This window comes from Rattus norvegicus, chromosome 3 (assembly GCF_021556685.1).
Source record: "Rattus norvegicus strain SHRSP/BbbUtx chromosome 3, alternate assembly SHRSP_T2T, whole genome shotgun sequence".
NCBI classification, from domain to species: domain Eukaryota; kingdom Metazoa; phylum Chordata; class Mammalia; order Rodentia; family Muridae; genus Rattus; species Rattus norvegicus.
In genome coordinates this window covers 27,694,851-27,709,162 of record NC_141536.1, presented here as the reverse complement: position 1 = coordinate 27,709,162, position 14,312 = coordinate 27,694,851, and the positions used below count along the sequence as shown (strand labels likewise).

At 38.1% G+C, this 14,312-nt stretch overlaps 1 protein-coding gene across 8 annotated transcripts in view; it reads right to left on the bottom strand.

The window, feature by feature from the left end:
- The window catches only part of Arhgap15 (Rho GTPase activating protein 15), a 604,300-nt gene that overhangs the window by 109,416 nt on the left and 480,572 nt on the right, over nt 1-14,312 (bottom strand). The window lies entirely within an intron of this gene.

Here is a 14,312-nt window from a genome sequence, read left to right as displayed (position 1 = left end):
GAGGTTGGACTTTTAAAGAGGAGATTAGGCCATGAGAGCTCTGCCTGCATGAAAGAATTAATGCCATTATCCTAGATATGGAATCCATTACCCCCACCATATTCTCTCCTTTCCTCTTCTTCCTCTCTTTTCTTCCTCTGCCTACTTTTCTCCCTCCCACATGTATGTTATTATGTCTTTCCACGTGCGACCTCAGGTCCTATAGCAGGATGCCCTTGTTGATGAAGGACCTTTCACTTTAAAATTCCCAGCCTTCAAAACTTACAGTCCTGATTTTTTTTTTTTTTTGGTTCTTTTTTTCGGAGCTGGGGATTGAACCCAGGGCCTTGCGCTTCCTAGGCAAGCGCTCTACCACTGAGCTAAATCCCCAACCCCACAGTCCCGATTCTTTATACGTTACTCAGCCCCAGTTTGTTGCTGTAGGGTGGAATAGGCCACCATGTACTGTAGCGCCGCATTAAACTTATGCTTCCTCTTAAGAACATGTGGCTTTCCGCCTTGGGATGTAATGTTTCAATAGAATAATTTAACAATTGTATTACAGGACTTCTCCATGGTTTAGTCTCCTGTGGGGTTTATTGTTATTGTTATTGTTTTGTTGTTGTTGTTTTTGCCACGTTAAGGATCAAATTCAGGGCCTGTGCATGGTAGACAAGCATTCTATTACCAACCTATACACAGCCAACCTTCTCTAAAGTTCATATGAAGCCACTCTATACTTTCACTGTTATAAATAGTATTTCCAGGACCTTGTTTGTATACATTCTTGTATACCTCTTAAAATGCCTCATAAGCTGTTTCTAGAAATGTGCTTGCCATTGCAATAGTATGTGGGTTTTAAGGCTTTTAGTAGACACACTCAGATGTGTGTGCATCTACACATGGGTGCACACAAACTTCACACACACACACACACACACACACACACACGCACGCACGAGTTCTCCAAGAATTACTAAGAATAACAGTGCCAAGGGTCTGAGAGAATCTGCAATATATATATATATATATATATATATATATATATATATATGTATATATATATACATATGTGTGTGTGTGTGTGTGTGTGTGTGTGTGTGTAAATTTTGTCCTTTGCTGGGGATATTAAATTTATTGGCTATCCTCCTTGAAAGGTTTTAGACACATTAGAGACAAGAAGACATCAAAATAATTAGTCTCCTGAAGTAAATTTTGATTAGATGTACCATAAAAGCTAAAAAACCTGAGGCAGGAGAACACTATTTATTTTATTTTTTTATTTTTAGTACGATACCTTATCCTAGCCATCTGTTGATTAAATCTCTGGTTCCAAATAATGTCATTTAAAATGGATGATAAATTTTACTAACTTGTACTTGTGAGTATCAGAATGTTGAGGACAGGGCTCTCCTGCAGTTCTCTTACAGTAAATTTGGTGACCGGTCTCATTTTTTTTCTCTTTTCTGTCATCTTGCTTGCTGTTTCTCTTCTCTTAGTCTCCCATCTCTCAGCATCCATGATCAGAACACACATTGCTAAGCAATTGTTTAAAACAGTGCCGTATCCATTGGGGAATCCCAACTACACTGAAAGGACGCTCATAAGTACTGTGGATCAAAGCAAGGCCTCTGAGCTACTTTGCAGGAGGGGCTGCTCCTTGGTGAGAACACAAGGTCCCTGACAGCACTTTCAGGACCACATTGTGCAAAGATACCTGCTTCGGTCTGCACAGGAAACTCAAGGGAACTGTGTGCACTCATGGACCCAGTGACAAGGAAAGTCACCAAGAGCAGGCAGTAGGGATTTGGGGGCAGATGGTGCGGTCTACAGGAACCGTCTATCCAGCTTTGTTCGGTCTATATTCTGAAACAATTCTAGAATAAACACTTGTGTCATAATTTATAAATATATCAGTACCAATAAATCAGGATCCTGTAAACAGTCATGTTTATTATATTCTTCTTGCTTAATATTCATGACAGTAATTTATTTTTATGGTACAGTTTCACTGTCCTCTGTTCCAGGGCTCTGCATTTAAGCCTGGCAGGTTGAATTAGCAGGAGTTCAGGTAACCCTTTGAAGGCTGCAAAAGTTTACTAGCCAGTCATAATAAAAACAAGTAGATTGCTTAAATCTACTGCACTGACATATAGAAAATATAGGGTCTAGTATCTATAAGTCCCGTTGATAAAAACAGAGCTCATAAACACGTGAACATTTGGAGAGAACCAAGTAGTGAGTTTTTAAATTTATTGTCAACAAAAGGAATGGAATTAAGCAGTTTCCACCTCCCTCATTTTCTTGCCACCAGTTCTTCTGATTATCCACATAGATACTACACCATTGTTGCTACTAATTACCAGGGTTTGTTCCAGCAGGAATTACATGAATCAACCGCCACAAAGTGTACTGACTTTTATATTCACCTTGTGTTAGAACAAGAGTGAGTTATAGTTCTTGCCCCAAGAGAATCAAGTCAGATAGAGAGAGGGAAAACAGGGCTTGGGATCTAAGTCACTGGTAGAGTGTTTGCAAGGTATGTGTGAAGCCTGGTTCAGTTCACAGAACACAAAGAGAATTAGATGAAAAACTGTACTACACTTTCTGTAAGCCGACTTCAGACAGGTTATACTCAGTTTCCCACATAAAATCTCAATAGATAGTTAAATTTTTAGGCCAGCCTGGGCTACAAAGCAAGATGCCTTTTTAAACAAACAAACAAACAAACAAACAAACAAACTAACGAACCAAACCAAAAAAGCAAACTAACAAATAGAAAAACAAAAACGCAATAGAGAAAATTCATAAAACATTGTCAGAAGAGAAAACCATCGACTCGACATACATACCTAGAAAACAAATTTTTATTATTTTTAAATATCCCAATTAAAATGCTGCAATCTGTTTACTTTTCTGTGTTTTTCGTTCTGTATCCACAAATATTTCAGAATTTAAAAAGTGTATGGTGCCAGCTGGTTTTTATGTCAACTTGACACAGGCTAGAGTCACTGGAGAAGGAGAGAGACAGTTGAGAAAAATGCCCACAATAAGATCAGATTGTAGGCAAACCTATAGAGGGTTTTATTAATTAGTGATTGTCACAGAAGGGTCTGGCTTATTGTGGGTGGCGTCACTCCTGGACTGGTAGTACTGGGCAAGCAGACTGTGTAAGCCAGTCAGCAGCACCCGTCCTTGGCCACTGCCTCAGCTCCTGCCTCCAAGTTTCTGCCTTGGTGGAGTTCCTGTCCTGACCTTCTTCTGTGATAAACAATGACATGAAAGTATAAGCCAAATGGACTCTTTCTTCTTAAGTTGCTTTGGCCTTAGTACTTCATCACAGCCATAGTAGCCCCAATGAAGACATGTACTATCATCCAATATGAGGAGACATATTGTTAGTATTTTAATTTAAAAAATTTCCCTGGCTAGGGAAGGTTGAACTGATGGCTTTATTTTGTAGGCCATATATATATATATGCTCTGCTGTAGTTTTCTCTTCCTAACAACATATAATGAAAGTTGTTGGAAATAACCTTTGTTATTTCCTACCCACTTTTAGGGATTGTAATGAGGGCGTGATTCCTCGTTTAGATTTATACTTTAATCATTCACAGTACAAGGAGGATCTTACTGCTAGCCCGGTTGTTGTTTTCTCCTGATGCATTTTGCACAAAATAGGTGTTCTTAGCCAACATTCCTAAAAGATAAATTAAATGTTCCTTACAAATACATTTGCCTGCCCTTCCACCTCCTCCATCTGTTAGGGGTGTTTGAATCTCACTGGTGCTTGATTTTATTTTTAAAAGTTTTCCCAGCAACCTAGGCCCAGGAATGAAAACCTGTAATGTTGCCTTGGAGACCAAAAGCAATAAAAATAATTGTTGAATTTTCATTTGAATAGCGAAGACAGAAACAAAGAACGAGGTTCTGAGATTATGTATATGATCAAGAAAGTCAATCATGTTTATGGATTCTTCTCCTTAGAGTTCTAAATATCACACTCTCTATCCGGTACACATTGGATTACATCTGTCAGTGCACTTTAAAGGAAACAATTCCTATCAGTTTCCTTCTATTCTTTGGACTTTGCCTTGTGCGATCTATGGATATTGTTCTACCAAAAAAATAAAAATCAGTGAGCTTTACAATGCAAATTGTGGTTATCATTGTAATGGATCCCCATTTTATCTATCTTGCCTAGATCAATATACCAAGGGAGAATAACGGTTTGGTCCATGTTCTTCTCAAATTTAACCAAGCAAATTATCTGGTGCCATGGTATGCTGTTGGAAGATCCTGGCACTATACTTAAGATTAATGAATTAAGATTGACTTAATGATGTCATCAATAGCCTCCAATTGGGCATTAGTGTAGAAAAGACCTTCCACTTGGTGAAGATTTTCTACTTGATGAACCTAGCGAAATCTGCTTGGAACGCTGGACATGAGACTCCTCCATGATAAAACTGAGTCCAAGAGCTTTGAAAGAATACATTGAGAAGGTCATCATAGGGTCCTTTGTGTCTGATATATACATCTGTAGCTTCCTGTGATTTCAGCCACAGCTGCAACCCTTTTAACACTTTATTTTATAGAATAAAAACTAATAATGCTGAGATATATATATATATATATACATATATGTGTGTGTGTGTGTGTGTGTGTGTGTGTGTGTCTTGGTGTTTCTCTTTATATATAGCTTTTGTATGTTTTACTTTTGTAACATTGACCAAACTTAGCATTAACATCTTTACATCTTGATAGGGAAGTGAACCCCCAGAATCCCTGGTCCTCCTATCTTCATTCATGTTTTAAAATGATAAAAGAAGTGTTCTTTGCTTTAGATTCACTTGAATCTTTGTCTACACCAAGGAAATACAGCACTGAATACTCTGATTGATTTGATATAAGCTAGAATGTTTGCAAAGAGGGAATCTCAATTGAGAAAAATGTCATCATAATATTTGCCTGTAGTCAATTTTGTAGTGCACTTTACTGATTAATGATTGATATAGGAGAACCTTGATCATTGCGAGTAGTCCCAGCCTTGGTCAGGTGATGCTAGAGTGTATGAGAAGGCAGGCTGAAATGGCCTTGAGGAGCAAGACAGTAAGAGCAACTTCTCCATGACCTCTGTTTCAGTTTCTACCATCAGATTCTTCCTCTGAGTTTCTGCCCTGAATATCCTCGGTGATGTACTGTGTTAAGCAACTGTAAGACACACTGTAAACCCTTTCCTCCTCCAGTTGCTTTTTTAAAATCACAGCAGCAGAAACACAGAGGCAGTGTCTATGTGTATTCCTAGATACTTGTATAATTGCAAAGGAGGTATATTGATATTTTGAAGTTGTTTTCTTCTAATGTTTGCTATCAAATATATCACATAAAATTAAGCATTTTAAAATATTTGAAATTTCATGTCAACAAACAAAACTTCAGTGCTAAAAATTCTAAGGGATATTTGAGCTGTTAGTCACAGTCTTTGTGGTAGGGGTTGGCTCTGTTGTTGGTGACTGCTGACTAACTTGAAGACTATAGTGGCTCTGGCAAGTTGTTAAACAGTAACGGAGTTTCTTGTGTCAATCATAACTACTTTCAATGAAAGATCTATTTGCCTTGTTAGGTCTTGCTTGATTCTAATTTACCCATCGCAGAACACTCAAAATTAGAGTCAGATTTCGCAAACCATGTTAATGTTTTATCAAACACACTTTTCTAAATTATGTATTGCCTTCTTAATAATGTTTGTGATGTCTTTGACATATCATCTCATGATGGAATATTGGTCACACAAAAGAAGCCACTCCTAGTCCATTGATGCTTAATTGTGAAGTCCCAGCAATGCAGCCACATCTTGAGGCTCCACCTCTCATCCTATGTCTCTTGTTGTTTTCATTATAGAGCTATTTCGACCAATGTCTGCCTTTCAAAGTCATCATGAAAGTGGGAACTGACTTTTCCCAATCTATACTTGTTAACATTTTCATCATCTCCCGTGAAATGCAAATGTTCTTCATTACATTTAGCATGATAGAACCTTTCTAAAGGTCTTTCAATGTGTTTTGCCCAATTCCATCAGGATAATCACCATCTGTGACCACTATACCATTATCAAATGTGCTTTTAAAATAATGAGACCTGAAAAATCAAGATTATTGCTACACCCAGTGCCTACAGGAGGAGAGGGGTATTAGCAAGCAAGAAATCAACCCTCCTCTCATTTTCACCTCTATTGTATCCCTTAGGTAATTATGGGATAGGTATTGAACAATGATACCCTTTTGCCCAAGTAATAGACATCAACAATGAAGTTAGAAGATTCTGTAGATTTTAATGTAAACAGATGTACTCTTACCCTGGCTTTTATTTTTCTACCCACAGAACAAAAGCAAACTAGACACCATAATTCTCTAGTGTTCTAGAATTTTTAGAATGATAAATGAGCGTTGATTTAAACTTAAAGTTACATTAGTCTGTGATAAGAGAGAGAGTCCATCCATTGAAGCCAGGCATTGACATCTCCTTTTTAGCTATGAAATGTTAGGTGGCATTTACTTCTGTTATGAAGCTGTTTCACCTACATTGAAAAACTTCTGTCAGTATAGATGTATAGATAACTTTATTCACTCTCATAGATAGGTCCTCTGGGAAAGTTGCCGGGGTTTTCTACACCAGCATTTCCTTTTGCCTTGAACTTCATGTCATGAGATGACATCTATTCTTAAGCCTCACGAACCAACCACTCCCAGTTTCAAGCTTTTCTGCTTAGCTTTTCCATCTTCTTTAAAATAAATATAGTCTTGACTTAAGAAGACATAGCTGATAGATCTTTTATCTAAACTGTAGAAAACGTTCTCTCTACCAGTAGTAAGGCACGTCTGCTGTCTTAGCCTTCTAGTTTTTAGTTGCATCCATGACTCAGACCACTGTCTGGTGCAAGGAGCCTTATTTCTAGTCTGTCAGAGCTTTTACCATGCCTTCCTCACCGAGATTAATCATTTTTAGGTTTTGGTTGAAAGTGAGAGATTTGAAATTCTTCTTTTGACTTGAGTTCATAGAAGTCTAATTTTAATGTTTTCATAGCTCAGGAAATAGGGGATATCCAAGGAGAGAGAGAGAGAGAGAGAGAGAGAGAGAGAGAGAGAGAGAGAGAGAGAGAGGAGAGAGAGATATGCAATGGCTATTCACTGCTGCAGTCACAACACAAATCATTCTAGTGAAATCTATCATCCTAGTGGATGTAGTTCATGGTGTCTGTACTGAATTACAACTATATTGTATGAGATCACTAATGACAAGACACACAACAGATAAATACAACTTTAACAAAAAGCTTCACAGCATAAATGCTGAAGTTGAGCACAAGGCAGTTTAACATTGAGTCAACAGACTTTTATGGGATGAGGTTGGCACAAATCTTTGGCTAAAAGGCACAATACCAGCCTAGTGTGCTGGCATGCATTTGCAACCTCAGCTCTTAGAATTGGGGAAGGAAGATCTAGGTTTTGTGAGAGAATCTCTTGGAAACCTGAAAAAAGCAATAGACAAAGACACTTTGACATTGATATCTAAATTCTATATGCACACACATAATCACACAGAAGTGTACATAGCCACACTAACAGGTAAACATAACAACAACACTAAAACACACAACACACACACACACACACACACACACACACACACACACACCCCACAAAATCTAAGGTGAAAATAAAACTAACTATGCCTATATTTCTGGTTTAAATTCTAAAATTACTCCAGAAATTTAGAGTCCCTTATTTTGGTATGATGATACACCTTATTGGAACTGTATCTGAAATTCTTCTAGAAATGTAAATTGTTATTTCTAACAGTTCCACTCTTCCAAATGTTGTACAATTTGTATTACACAGTCTTCAAGTTATCAATAGTGACAGGAAGGTTGAGTGATATTGTCTAAAGTTTATAGTTTAGGACATGGGTTTGGCTCCAGTTCTAGTTAGAAACGCAGGTGAGATGAGTCTTATGAATACGCAGAACTTAATACAAAAATCTCCTTTGGCTTCATTTTTTTTTGAGGGGGGGAGCAGGACATCCTTAGAAGAAAAAAACATTACGGGGTTGGCAAAACATCTCTTCATGTAAACAATATTAGAAAACATGAGTGAAAGTGATGCCTGGGACTATACAATTCAATTTCAGATAACAATAACAGAATTAAGAATATAAATAAAGAACTAATTAAATCTTGTGTTGCAGTAGTAGGAGGATATTGTCAGAATAAAGGAGGAAACTGTCTTACGCTAACAAATTTGCACACCTAAAACAGTCTGTTGAAGTAGGATTTCTATTATAGGTTTAACGCCTGTGTTGTCCTGAATTTGCACATTGAAGACCCCAGTATGATAGTACTCAGAGGAGAGGTCTTTGGAAAAGAAGCTAAGTATGGATGGATGGTTCAGGGCTATACAGGGACAAAATCTGTACCAGAGTTCAACAGAGATGGGTTCCTGATTTTGCCCGATTTTGGACTTCTTAATTCCAGGTATTTGAGAAATAAAATTTCTGGTTTTTAAGCCACAGAATTTTTTATGGAAGCTCTAGCTAAGACTAATTGGAAACTTTGGAAGGTCAGACTTGAAGGAGTGTGATTTTGGCGATGGAAGATCTAGAAACACTGATTCATGGGAAATTCCTAAAAGAGCAGAGGAAAAGTGAGAAGATGAGAGAGCTGTACTTGAGCTGTAGTGTTGAAGGTCTTTGGAGAAGGGCCATGCTGGGAGCCTGATGTCCAGCAATGTCTTTCTAGTTAGGTTCTCGCTGTTCTTTCTGTGTCTTTGTTCATGCTTTTTGATTAGCTCACACTCTTCTCTATTTATTGAGGGAACCAAATCTCAGACATCTCGAACATCAGACACAAACATCGCAGACAACAATTTCTGAAAGCTTTCCAGGTCTGATACCTTATATTTCTCTGTCTTTTCTGCAAACAATTTTCACAATACAACCCAGACGGATAGAAAAATCCCAGTGACTATTTCATTGAAAGACTGTATCCTTCATAGGTGTTGCTTAGAAATTCAGAGAATAATGTACACAAAATGTCAAAGAATAATGTTACCATTGTGTTGAAGAGTCAGGGGTCTGAAGAAAGACCTCGAAAGATCAAGCTTTCATCTGTTGGGTAGATAGTCTCCACCTGCAACTAGCAGGACAGATGGCACTAATTATGTCTGCCCATCCGTTACTTGGCAGAGGAATGGAATTGAGATCTGAAAGGGTGAACCTTTCACATGCTGGACACTCAAGGTGAGAAGCAAAATAGCAAGGGGCCAAGAGCTGATTGTCTGGTTAGACAGTAATCATGAGCTCAGGCCTTGGGCATTTGACCTTTGAGAATTGCAATTTTGAAGAAGAAAGGTGTTGCTGAAAACAAGATGGTAGAAAAAGGGAGGAGGGAGCTGCACGTTTGAACAGAAAAATTACAATTAGTGAACGAAAAAAATCAGCATAGATATCCTACAAAATTTTTATAGTTCATGAATTTTTTAAAAAAATCTATACATAATTTTATCTTCCCGAACATTACTATCTCCCCCTCTTAAATAAGCCCTGTTAGTGATTTTCAACACCATTCTCTGTTTTTCGTGCTTCTGCTTCCCAAAGTGTAGGTAGAAATGCCTGTATCAATTCTTGGGAGAAAATCTTCTATTCTAAACTATATGGCTATGATCAGCTCTACCAATGTAAGCCAAATTTCCCCAGGCGCCTCACATCACATAGACATCAGCTATCACATCTAGAGCTCATTTCTGCAAAACAACGAGGAGAGAGCCTAATAAGGAAGGGCTACTCTTTGGAAAACTCAAGTGGAGAAGATACTCAGAGAACATCTTTCTCTTGATAGAAATCTAGAGAGCTAGAGTGAAGACACATGTTTGAGCAATTACAAGTAGGTGTTAGTTGGCATTTTGTTATTGTGAGAAGCAGTCCAGGTCATTGCCTCTGTTATTTCTGGACCTGCCATAGAGGATCACATCATGATGAAAGTCTATAGTGTATTAGATATGACCACATCACAGCAGACAGGAAGCACAGAGAGGGTCAGAGACGAGCTGTGCCATACCAATGCCCTTCGTGACTTAGCTGGACCGCTACCTCGCAGCTCTTTATTCAGATTTGGAATCTATTTATGGATTAAACTATTGATGAAGTCTGGGCCTTGTATGGTACAATGATTTCTGGAAACAGTATAATAGACACAATCAAAATTGTGCTTAATAAATCTCACAGGTATCTTTCAATCCTATCAAGTAGACAATTAGTTTTTACAGTCATAGCTTATGACAGTATCAGCAAGTAAGAGGGTAGAGGCGCAGTTGTTACTCCATGACAAGTTTGAAAATAGTACCTGTGAAGTCAATCTGAAGTTAAACTGTCTTTTTAAAGCCTCCTTTTAGGAAGATAGAATATAAACTGTGTGACAGGTGAAGCATTTCTGATTTGGGTAATGAGTATATATATGCATGTACTTATGTGTGCCTTTTCCTGTGTGTGTGTGTGTGTGTGTGTGTGTGTGTGTAATAGTTGTTGAATATAGTTTAGTTGGCAAACCTTTAAACATTTTAAACTTTTAACAAAATCTATACCATCATGAGATCTTCAAAGGCTATTAGGTAGTTTCCTCTACCATACCTGAGATATGCCCCTTCCACTTATCAGAGAACTTATGATTGTCATAAGCCCAAATCACTGGGACACACAGGAGGGAAATCAGATACACTTCTAACTTGGAGATGAATTACTTTGGAGTTGTCAACTGACACATACCATACCATATTATATACCATGGGCTTGCTAATGTATAATAGAAGCAAGACAGAATCAGTTAGGAGAAGTTGAGGTAGCCTACAGATAATGAAAAGGGATGTAAATTCTTCAATAAAAGGACATATTTTTGATTATCTGTCGGTTCTTCAGAATAAGTTATATTATGAGCTAAAAAAACTGGAATTCATTCTGCTGTGAACGAGAAAAATCTCTATTATCTTAGACATGTCTTGTACTATGTGGATTCTAGAAACAAAATATTAAAGCAGAATGAAGATAGTCACTTATGTCATTTGATACAGCCATACCAAGAGATAAGGACGTACAGATAAGAAGGTCTCCTAAGATTACACTACTTAAATGGTAGTCTGATTAGAGGTTGACATACTAATATTAGCTAATATTGACTGAACACTGTGTGTCAGAAATATAAAAAGTGAGGTAATACAATTAGCATCTCACCTCCATTAAAAGCATCCCCCCCCCCATTTTTAATAGATGTGAAATCAGAGGCCTGGAGAAATAAGATCTTGTTCAAGGTTTTTAAAGCAAGAACAGTTTGCAGTTAGAAATTGAATAGTAGTGCAATGTGTGATGCGGCAGAGACATTTCAAGATTTGGCTGAAAGGGGACATCTGAGCAGCAGGATGGGGCAGTGAGTTTCGGAAGACGATGAGCCAAATTCAATGTGCCTTCAATATTTGAAGGAAAGCATTGGCTCAAAGGGCTGTCATGCGATGGGTAAGGCAGAAACATGTAGACAGAGGACTTACGTGCAAACAGGTCACAGAGGGCTTTGAATATCTTACAAGGATTTTAGCTTTTCCTCAAAGTAAAATGAAGGCAGTTCCAGTAATTCGTCTGTTTTTTTTTTTTAATGGATAGGTGGAGGGAAGCATCGCTGGGCAAGCGGGAGAAGAGTCCTCCTGGTGATGGGCACACACCCAGAGCTGCTGTGGGTGGATGGAAGATGTGGTGGAAGGTCCGTGGTGGCTGCAATCCAGTGTGAACTGAAGCATGCGAGATGACGTAGGGTGGAACCAAAGGCCACAACATCTTCAGTTTCATCATGGTCTATTGAGGCCGTGAAAACCAGCCGCCCGGATCCATCCTTAGAGGAATTGGTGAAGTTAACCATTTTCCACTGAGTACTGAGGAGAAACTCTGTGCCTTATCGTGCATTTTGGTAGCATGTTTGTGTAGTGAGGGCAGAGCAGCGGAGGAAGCTCACTCGTGAAGGCTGCCATGCTGATCGCTCAGCTTGAAACAATTATTGCTTTGAAAAAGTGACCTCAAGGACATGCAAGGGGACAAATAAAGGTTTTAAGGAAAAGCAAAAGGCAAGCGCTACACTTTCTAATGTAGTTGATGTCTAACTACTCAATTAATTTCACAGTCAAGGCCTGAACGGAATTCTGAATCACCTTCTAGTTCTACTTATAAAGGACTTTCATTAAGCCAAATTAAGTACATAGAAGTCTGGTTGTTTATTATCTAGTACTAAACCATTCCTACAAAGGGACACCTGTACAAGCCACTTAGCTCTGGTCAACTATAATTTTTACAATTTAATTATGAATATAATTAGAGTGAGTTAAGAGACAGGCTAGGCAACAGCCATAAAACTTCCACTGTGCTTACACATAAGAATATACATGAGTGCGTGTGCGCACGCGTGCGCACACACACAGACACACACACACAGACACACAGACACAGACACAGACACACACACACACACACACACACACACACACACACACACACAGAGTGGAGGCGGAGAGAGCCCCTGAAGCCTATAAGAGTATTTGCTTTCAGTGGAATTTTTCTTGTTTTGTTTTTTGTTTTGTTTTGTTTTGTTTTGTTTTGTTTTTTTGGTTCTTTTTTTTTTTTTTTTCGGAGCTGGGGACCGAACCCAGGGCCTTGTGCTTCCTAGGCAAGTGCTCTACCACTGAGCTAAATCTCCAACCCCTCAGTGGAATTTTTTTAAAGGCATGTGTAAAATTTATTTTTACTTAACTTTCTTGAAAGTCAGTTGATTGAAGATATTTTATACTTTATTGCGTTTATGTCTTTGGTTTCTTTATAGTGAATCTTTAGAACCTTCTTTTACTTTCCCTGGTTTTAAAGCATTTTGTTACATCATTTATTCATGTCTAGCCCCCACTTTAGACAATTGCTCTCCAAGCTCTGCTTCTTTTCTCCCAAGGAATGCAATCACAAAGTTGATGGTGCATTAGAAATAGCTTGACCACAGGGCAAGAAAAAGTCAAGAAAGGAAAATATTTGCAAATATACTTGACTGGTTTTTCTCCCCAATTACCTATTCAAAATACACTTCATCAGCAAAATGACATGGGGACCATCCATGGCAAAGCCATGGTTACATGTAATGGGTACTTCTGGCCATAGGATGAAGTCTTAAATCATTTTTATGTGAGGATGGTGGCATTGACATAGTTACAGGTATGTGTATTAGTTGTGTTTAAGGAATACACATGGGGTATTGCTTAAGGTGTATTCTACCATTAGTGTCTGATAGACTGAAATTTAACACTGTTAAATTTTCCAAGTGCCATTTCCTACAGTCTATTTTACATATTTAAGTAGTTAATGTTTACAAAAACTAAGCGTGAGGGCACACTGTTGTTGAAGGCTTGTCAGAATGCTGCTTTTAAGTCAAAGCCTGGACCGTTAGGTACCATCATTTCTGTCTTATTTTCTGCTGGACTGCTTAACTAGTGACACATAGGTATACATATACATTCATACACATTCATATACAAATTGAAAACAATACACAGAATGACATAATAGAAAGAGTACGTATGTTCCTTATATGTATGCATTTAAGGTTTACTTAGAGAAACTGAAAATGGAGGCAAAGGGATGATATGGAATTATGTATTCATTTTTTGCTTTTAGTATTCATTGATTTACCCAAATTGGTAGTATTTGGCAGCACAGGATGACCTCAAACTTGCCATCCTCCTGCCTCATCTTCCCAAGTTTAGGGACAGAAAAAGCACCTCATGCTTGGCAGCGTGAAGTCTATTTAATGAAGAGGTTAGCACTGATTTCATTTCATGCTGCTGAATACATTCGGGACATTGGTTCAGGAGTTGGGAAAGTTATTAATTTTACATGCAAATGGCACCTTTGATAAGGTAAGATCCATCAAGTTCATTAGTGCAATCTTGTATGCCACCATGTGAAAGAGCTGAAATGAAGGCGGACACAACTGGAAAGACCAGTCCTTTTGTAAGCGAGGTTTGGTCCAGCCCAATCTCACAAATATTAGTAGTATACTCTATAGGTGAATGCAGGAGACGACCCCTCTCATTTACTGATAATTAAGTAGTTTTACCTCAATTCTGATGATTGTTTTAATTGGTGAGAAGGCTGTTGAAGTATTTGGATTAATGAGTTAATGTTAGCATATGTGACTTTTAAAGATGTAGCGGGAGCTATCTTTACAAACTAAGAGAGGGAAAATATGTCACTATAGATTAAAA